The sequence below is a fragment of the Drosophila gunungcola genome (genome assembly GCF_025200985.1).
Source record: "Drosophila gunungcola strain Sukarami chromosome X unlocalized genomic scaffold, Dgunungcola_SK_2 000032F, whole genome shotgun sequence".
Classification (NCBI taxonomy): Eukaryota; Metazoa; Arthropoda; class Insecta; order Diptera; family Drosophilidae; genus Drosophila; species Drosophila gunungcola.
Genome location: NW_026453186.1, coordinates 772826 through 780712, shown reverse-complemented (window position 1 = coordinate 780712; position 7887 = coordinate 772826). Strand labels below are relative to the sequence as shown.

The following is a 7887-nucleotide window of genomic DNA, read 5'->3' as shown; positions in this document are numbered from 1 at the left end:
ATATATTTAATATCGAATGTTCTCCCTCATTCAGTGGCACTTAAAATTCTCAAGTTGCATTCAAAATTTAAGTGCGCATTTAAATACATGGCTGCGGTTTTTGCTTTGCCACCAAAACTTGGCGTCCCGAAAATACCGAGACGGAGATGGATGGAATGGATGGATGGATGGATGGATGAATGGAGTGTGTGAGTGTGCGAGTGTGCGAACGAGAGGGGTCTGGTTTGGTGGAAAGAGTGGGGACGAGTTCAGTGGAAGGAGACAGGACGACTAGAGAAGTTGGGCGTGCACCGCAGAGTCAAAGGAGGAGCTCAAAGTGGCTTACGCTTGACTGATTTAATGCATGTCAAAATGTCAAAATATATGCATGCACAAAGAAAACCGTTACATGAATCCCCTTAACCCCTTGGCCACGCCCCTTCCACCCATCGGCCCCCTTTTTCGGTCACAGATTCTCGGACTCGGAAGTCCCTTAGCCCCAGTCAAAACAATTATAAATGATAAATGTCAAACAGAGATAGACAGTTGGAAAAGGAGGGAGATGACAGATGCTACACGGTAAGAAAAAGTCACATTTGGTCGAAAAAACAAGATCGTCATGTACATATCTCTTTATTATTTATACAATTAGAATTAAGTTGTTAAGAAATAAGTTTAAAGTTTATGAAATCAAAAAGTGCTATTAGCACCTTTGAACTTTTTACTATTTTGTTCATGTACACACAGAAAAATATTTATATGATAATACAATGTTGTCCAATATCAAGATGTAACTTTGTATCAGGGTTCATAAATTAACACACACTGAAAAAATATTTGTTATTAACATGTTAAATGAGTCAATAAAATGTTAAAATGATACGAGCGAAGATCAAAATGTTCTTATTTGTATTCAAAATTTTATGACAAACAGTATATATTTAGCATTTTTTTGTGTGTATGTCAGGGCAAAGGAGCGCGGGAGGGAGGGCTAGCAGAGCGGCAGGGACAGCGACAGCTTGCAACATTTAAATATGCAAACTTGCGAACAAACACACACAGATAACACACACACATTAACTTAATTTGGCGCAGCTCATTAATAAAACACAAGCAGGCAAACAAACAGACATGCCCATACACTGAAACCTAGGCAGAGGGCCATTAAAACTTTAAAGTGTTGTCGCTGGGCGAAAGCGGTAGAAAGCGGTAGAAAGTGGGCGAATCGGGGGTGGGTGTTGGCTGACATAATTTATGCAAAATATAAACCGAGCGACAGGCAAAAACAACTTATTAAAAATACGTACAACAAACGAGCGACAGCTATAAATAACCTGGCCAAGTAAAAGCCGTGGGAGAAAGGGGCGGCCGGCCGGCCGGCCGGCGAAATATGGGGGAGTGGCAGTGGAGAACTTTTTTTTTGAAGTGGCTGCGAAACTGTAAACATTTTCCAACTGCCACAACAATTTCACCCGGGATAACGAAGCATATGCACTGTGGCAGGACTCGGGGGAAAATAACAGCCATCATGTTATTTAGCACATTTAAAATCACCCATTAAAGGCAGTCCCAAAGGATTCGAAAGGAATTGATTTGTTTTGTTAAAGTGATTTCACCAAGTTTTCTATTCTCTTTCAGTTTGCAAAAAGCAAGCAAATTTAATTTATTTATTATTAGGCAAAGATTTATTTAGTCTAGCTTTTGTTGTATTTTTAAGTAACAGAAATCATCACGTTGCTTTTCTTGCAATAAATTTAATTTAATTTTTTTGGGTAACAAACTTAGAGAAACACTTCTTGAGAAAACCAAAACCATTTCTCGATTTTTAGTCCTTTCTGCTGCCCAAAAATATGTGCTTTAAAATCACAAAGTATATTTGGCTTACAAATTTGATGGATAGAGTCTCCTAGACTAAATAACAAACAAGGTTACTTTTAATGGTTGCGGCTTGTAAAACTGTTGAACTTAAATATTTGTTTTTTTAGCTAAATCAAATTAAATAAAATCCATTAAAAAATGCAACAAAATTTGTTTCTTGGTTACTTCCATCGATTGGCCTTTGTGTGCACTTTTGTTTTCGACCAAAAACCCAGGGAACATAATCCAAAGTATAAGCACCAGATGTGTGGTGCAAAGTTTGAGTTGTTTTTTGGATACTTTATTATTCGCAAAAAGCAAATCCCCATTGAGCTTCGTCCTTGAAGGACATTCACGTTTCGGCTTAGGCACTCGTCTGGCTCCTCGCCTTTCCTGTTTACTTCTGTTTTACGGCTGTCGCCGCCTGCGGCTCGGCCAAACAATTTTCAGTTTCATTTTCGTTTAGTGTCAAGTGGCAACAAAAACGGCAACAACTAATGGTAATAGCCCTGCACACGACAAGCGACTAAAACTGCTGGAAATAATATCGGGCAACAAACAGTTGTCAGGCCCAGCTGCTTGTTAGGACGACTCTTTGCTTTTGCTGTTGCTATTGCTGTTGCTGTTGCTGTTGCCTTGCCTTTGGCCCGAGAAACTGGCTAAAAGCGAAGAAAAGCGGGCCAAGAAGTGCGAAAAGGGGTGGGCAAATGGACAAAGATGGGAATGGGAATGGGGAGGGGGATGGGGATGGGCCTAAGTGGTCGCCGGATAGCCTGATCTGGGTCTTGTCTCTGGATTATCTTTCCGCTTAACCCCTTGCACCCCTGGCAAAAAAGAAAACACTGGACAGAAATATGTCACCTATCTCACTTCTTTGAAATGTGGCTGCAAAAATGCTATTTTTAATTATAGCCATAAATAGGTGGGCAATTTATCGAAATGCCAAATGGCTGGCTTTTATGAAAACTCACTTAACAATAATGGATCGCGATAAATGTGCATTTATAGATGAAATGACACAAATGGGTGGGCCATTATGTATGGCATTATGTACGCAAACAAAATGTGACGAAAATGGCTCATACTTGCGCAAACGAAGCAATTTGTGGATTGCGCACAATTAGATAGAATTATTAAAAATATTTAGTGTCTTAAAAATATATCAGAATAATATATATATTAAAATGAAAAAACGCTTCATCAGACTTTAGAACTTTTTTTTGAGATTACATTATGCCACAATTTATTTACGTGTGTATTTGTTTAGAGCCGAATGCAGAATATTAAGTAATTGAAGCTTTTTTAGAAACTAAAAAATGTATTTAACAGAGGGTGGAGATTTTTTCGCAGTGTTGGCTAGTGTTTGTTTCATCTAATAGTGCTTGCTGCAGGCCAGAAAACTTGGCTGTTTCAGTTTGATTCCGATTGTTGGTGTTGTGTGCCGGACTGCAACTAGTTTGCTTAGCTAAGCTAAGCTAAGCACTTCCTCTTCCCGGGCTGATTTATATACACAAACACCAATATAAACACAAAAGCACACGTACACACACTGGCACACTACGAAAGCGGGACACATTTACACATTTTCAGTGCTGCTCAAACTGAAAGTGTGCACATAAATTAAGGTAAGGGCGCCGCCTGCATGTGTGCGTGTGCGAATCAAGCGATTTCTTAACCTTATTTTCTTAACTCCATATGAACACAAAGCACAGGAAAAAACAGTGTTTAATTTTGATAAATTTAAGTTATATATTTATTTATAATATTTATTTATGTAGAGATAGCTAAAAGTTTAAAACTAAAAGGCTAGAGAAAGAGAACAATTTTAAATGCCATGGATTAAATAATTAATAATAATCTTATCTTAAACTCATAAAAGTTTCCTGGATATTAATTTTTTGTTGATTTCAACAAAGTTTTTTTGTGGTTTGGTTTTTAGTTTTTTTTAGGCTTGATACCAAACTTTAAGTTATCTTAAACAGTATGAAGCCTTGAAGCTTTGAAAATGTACTTTGAATTAAATAAAATTTTAATTTAATTTAGAAGCAAGTACGTTTTTGTAAGTAGGTTTCAATATTTTAATATTAATAGGATAAGAGTTTCAACCATAATTTCTGATTATAATTCAAAATCGTAATCGTTTTGGAAGGTACTCTATTTTTTCTCTGTGTTTAGGCACTTTAGATTTGCCCTTAAAAGGCAGTTCGGGATATTGAATGCAGATCATTCGTATTCCCAAGCGAAGCAATCTTGCAAATTGCACATGCACAACCTTAACTTAACTCAACTCACACAATAATGGCTGCCGTTAACGGTTACCTATTTTGTACAAACACAGTCGTGCACACAGTGCGTATGATTAATTTAAATGCATGGATGGCTATTTGCTCGTTCAATGAGATGCATTTGCGTGGCGGAGAGAATATAAATTGAAGTTAGACAATGCTTTTCAAAGAATGAGCATTGTTCAAAGGACTTAATTAAGTAGATCGAAATAAACAACTGGACTGGTTTTTTATATGTTCCATTAAACAACAACAAAATTTTATAGTTTTCATGTAATTTTTAATTATTCCTTTCCATTTGTTGGGTATAAAAAAAACGAAGTGCTTCTTAAATATGATTATTCTTTTTCAATCATTATCTACTGGTCCTAGATAACTAAAATAATAAAACGTGCGTATGGTTTAGTTGTTCTCTCTTAACAGTCCTTGATATGTCCAATTCAATCATTAGCTTATAGAATAGATGAAGTAATAAAATCTAAATAGCGCCTGTTCTAGTGTCCCAGGACATGCCGCTTGGGGTTTTTATAGCCTTTTCTAATTAAGTTAAGCTCACATAACAATTTGGGTAAGCTGAAGCACGAAATAGTTTGCCGGAGCTCAAATGCCAGGCAAACATTTTCATAAGACGCCTGATGATCTTTCTCGTTGGAGTGTGTGAGGATGTGTGTGTGTGTGTGTGTTTTAACGTCCTGCAAGGACCTCTTCTATTTGCTCAAGGCACACTCCTCGAAATCAATTAAATGCATAGTTTCGAGTTGCAGCTCTGTACTTTTTTGGCAAAAAAGTTTGCTGCATTTTTATTTTTATGCGCCACGCTCGAATTCATTAGCGTCCGAAGTCGAAGTGTCTGTCTTTCTGTCAGTCGTTCAAAATACTTCTGTCTGGCAGCTTGAAGTGTTTAGCTTATTGAAAACTTTTCATTTGGCCCGGCTTGTGCACGTTTAGCGGAAAGTTGCCGCCCAGCCGCCAACAGGCTGACAAACTGAACAAACTAAAACCAACTGAACTGGCGGCTGTCGCGCTAATCAGCCAACGAACGCAACTCCACAAAATGAAGGCAAAGAATATGCAGGGGCACTGGAAAAAAATCTGGGGTCTCACCTTACACTAATTGTGATTTTGGTAAGGGTAAATATTGGGGGTGCCAGAGAAATCACTAGGTTTTTAAAAAGTATGCAACAATATATTTTAAATACTTTTGGACACCTTTTGAAGATATTTCGCAAAACTTATTGATTTCTGTGGCACCCGCTTATATTTGTGTGTACTAAATATAATATAAAAGCTAGGAAAGTATTATAAAAGCTTAAAGAAAATATTTAAAAGCTAGGAGAAAAATCATGGTTATGTAAATGGAAATAAATATTTGCAAATAAAAAAAAAAACTATTGAAAAAAAATCATTTTTATTGCCGAAACCCGGGATTGAACCGGGGACCTTTAGATCTTCAGTCTAACGCTCTCCCAACTGAGCTATTTCGGCACTTGTGAGCAATGTCGCACAAATCAAATGTTCAAAGGTAGAGCATTTGAGATAAGAGTTTTTATTTAAATGACTTTAAGTTCTTTGTCATACATCCATTATTTGTACTCATATCAGTTTATTAATAAATGCAATCTTTTCAGTTATCACTTGAAATTCATAGGTGTCTGTACAAAATACTTGTTAGTCCATTGTTCAAACATCATCTAATAATAACAAAAAGCCATCAAAACAGTTCACATCTGAGCAAAATACTTTTCTAACATTATGAAAAAGAAATTTTAAGATACAATTAAGGGTGCAAACTTGATGTTTTATCCCCAATACAAACGATCTTTTTTTCAATTTTTTCAAGTGGCCATCTGGCTGCAGGTTCAGCTTTTGGCTTTGGCATCTGCATCTGCATTCTAGCTTCAGTTGAGCGGCGGGCAAAGTTTGGCTGAATTATGTAGCGCGACGGTAATTTGAGGCAAACTTTTGACGCTCAAATAGTTTTGGACACAACGCTAAAGCTTCAAGTTCGTAGCGGGGATTGGGCCAAAAGGCAGGGCGTAGAAGGGGGGCGTGGTCGGTTGAGTTAGGGACCTTAGCTGGTAAATGGAAAAACTCGCTGGCGGAGCGGTTGCGTGACTAACAATGTGATAGTCAAAGTATTTGCACTTGATTACTAACTTTGCAGCATACATATTTATCGCAGAATAAAGAGGAAATCCTTCAGAAATTTATCTGAATTGGTTTACTTGTTAATAAACCAACTTATTTAAATTATATGTTAAGATACCTATTTTGAAATGTGTATTTGTAGTGTAAGCTTCCACAATTTTTAAGGTAAATAAATATAATACTATTATATTCAATAAATTGAAATAAAAAATTTGTAATTCAAATATTACCTCTATTGAGTCCTCGCAATAAGTCACCCTTTTAATCTTGCTACCTCATGCTATATCTTTTAGTTAATCAACAGTCATTTTGTGGACCTATCCGAACCTGTCAATCGCTTAGCAAACTTTTTGTCAAGTAATTGCCATCGTTGTGACCCAAATAATCGTCATCGATAATAACCAAACATTGATTTATCCCCAGTTTTTTGTGTACGCCATTGCCTAGTGTTTAGTGCGACTTCTGAGCATCGCTCTCAACGTAACATTTGACCCGACCCGCCCCACAAAACCCAGTGACCCCGACCAAAAAGAACCCCGTCGAAGTGCCACAGACACAGCCATTAAAAACGCCATCAATGCGACCCAAAGGCTAAGCGAATAACGCATGAGAGTGCGCTTAGAAAAATATGTAGTATGATTCGATAGGAGTTATTGAATATTGTTCAAAAGAGATTTTACTTGGAATGCTTTATCAAAAACAGATACTAATTAAAGTCAGATTTGTTGTTGTCAGGTCACACTGTGTTCTCTTAGGTCATATTCTTATAGTCCTACGGTCACACTGAACTGAAACAGCGAAGCAATTTCGATTTCCTTTCAATCAAATGAAGGAACATCATTCAATTTGTTACTGACAAACTATACAAATTTATCAAATTTATGTACTCTGTGTTGTTATAGAATAGTTTTTCTGTACTTTTTTTTTCCAGTGTATTGAACGCTGAAATGCTGAGAATAATCCAAAACGGAATATCCAATATGGCAAACCGAAAATACCCGAAAGCAAATCCAATTCCAATTCAAAAACAAATCCATTGTAAATGCGCTTGTCGTTGGTGAATGGTTTTCTCCCTTTTTGTTGGCTTCGAAATGGGGGGTGAGGATGGGCGTTTGGCGTAATAATAACCGCTAACTTGTCACCTTGCCACCTTGCTGCCTTGCCGCCTTGCCGCCGTCCGCACTTTTATTACGACCGGACCGAGAACTCGTAAAAAAGGGCGTCAGACAAAAAATTACGTGTATCCTTTTTCTAATCGCAAATGCGTGCCCAGGATGGCGAAACAGCAAAAAGGGGAATGGGTCGCTCTCGGTTTTTGGGCGACCACACAGCGAACTATTACTTTTATTTCCTTGGTGGGTAGCAATTGGTTTGCCTCAGCTATCCTGTCACTTTGTGGCCCAGTCCCATTGTGGCTTAGTATTCTGGCCGGGGTATTCCGAATGGGGAGCTGTGCGCGCTTTTTGTGTCGCATACAAAGTGATAACGAAATAAATAAATAATAAATTTCGTTTTCATTTCAACGCAGTGTCTCGCACGATTTTTAGCAAATTTTCCCCCGCACCACCGCCCACATAAATAAATAGCTGTGTAAAAAAGGTTCTGTCATGAAGTTTGT

At 37.6% G+C, this 7887-nt stretch overlaps 1 non-coding gene across 1 annotated transcript; it reads right to left on the bottom strand.

The window, feature by feature from the left end:
• Positions 1 to 5533: 5533 nt before the first annotated feature.
• Trnaf-gaa (transfer RNA phenylalanine (anticodon GAA)) lies at positions 5534 to 5606 on the bottom strand. Its single transcript has one exon. It is a non-coding gene; the product is annotated as a tRNA-Phe (tRNA).
• Positions 5607 to 7887: the final 2281 nt, after the last annotated feature.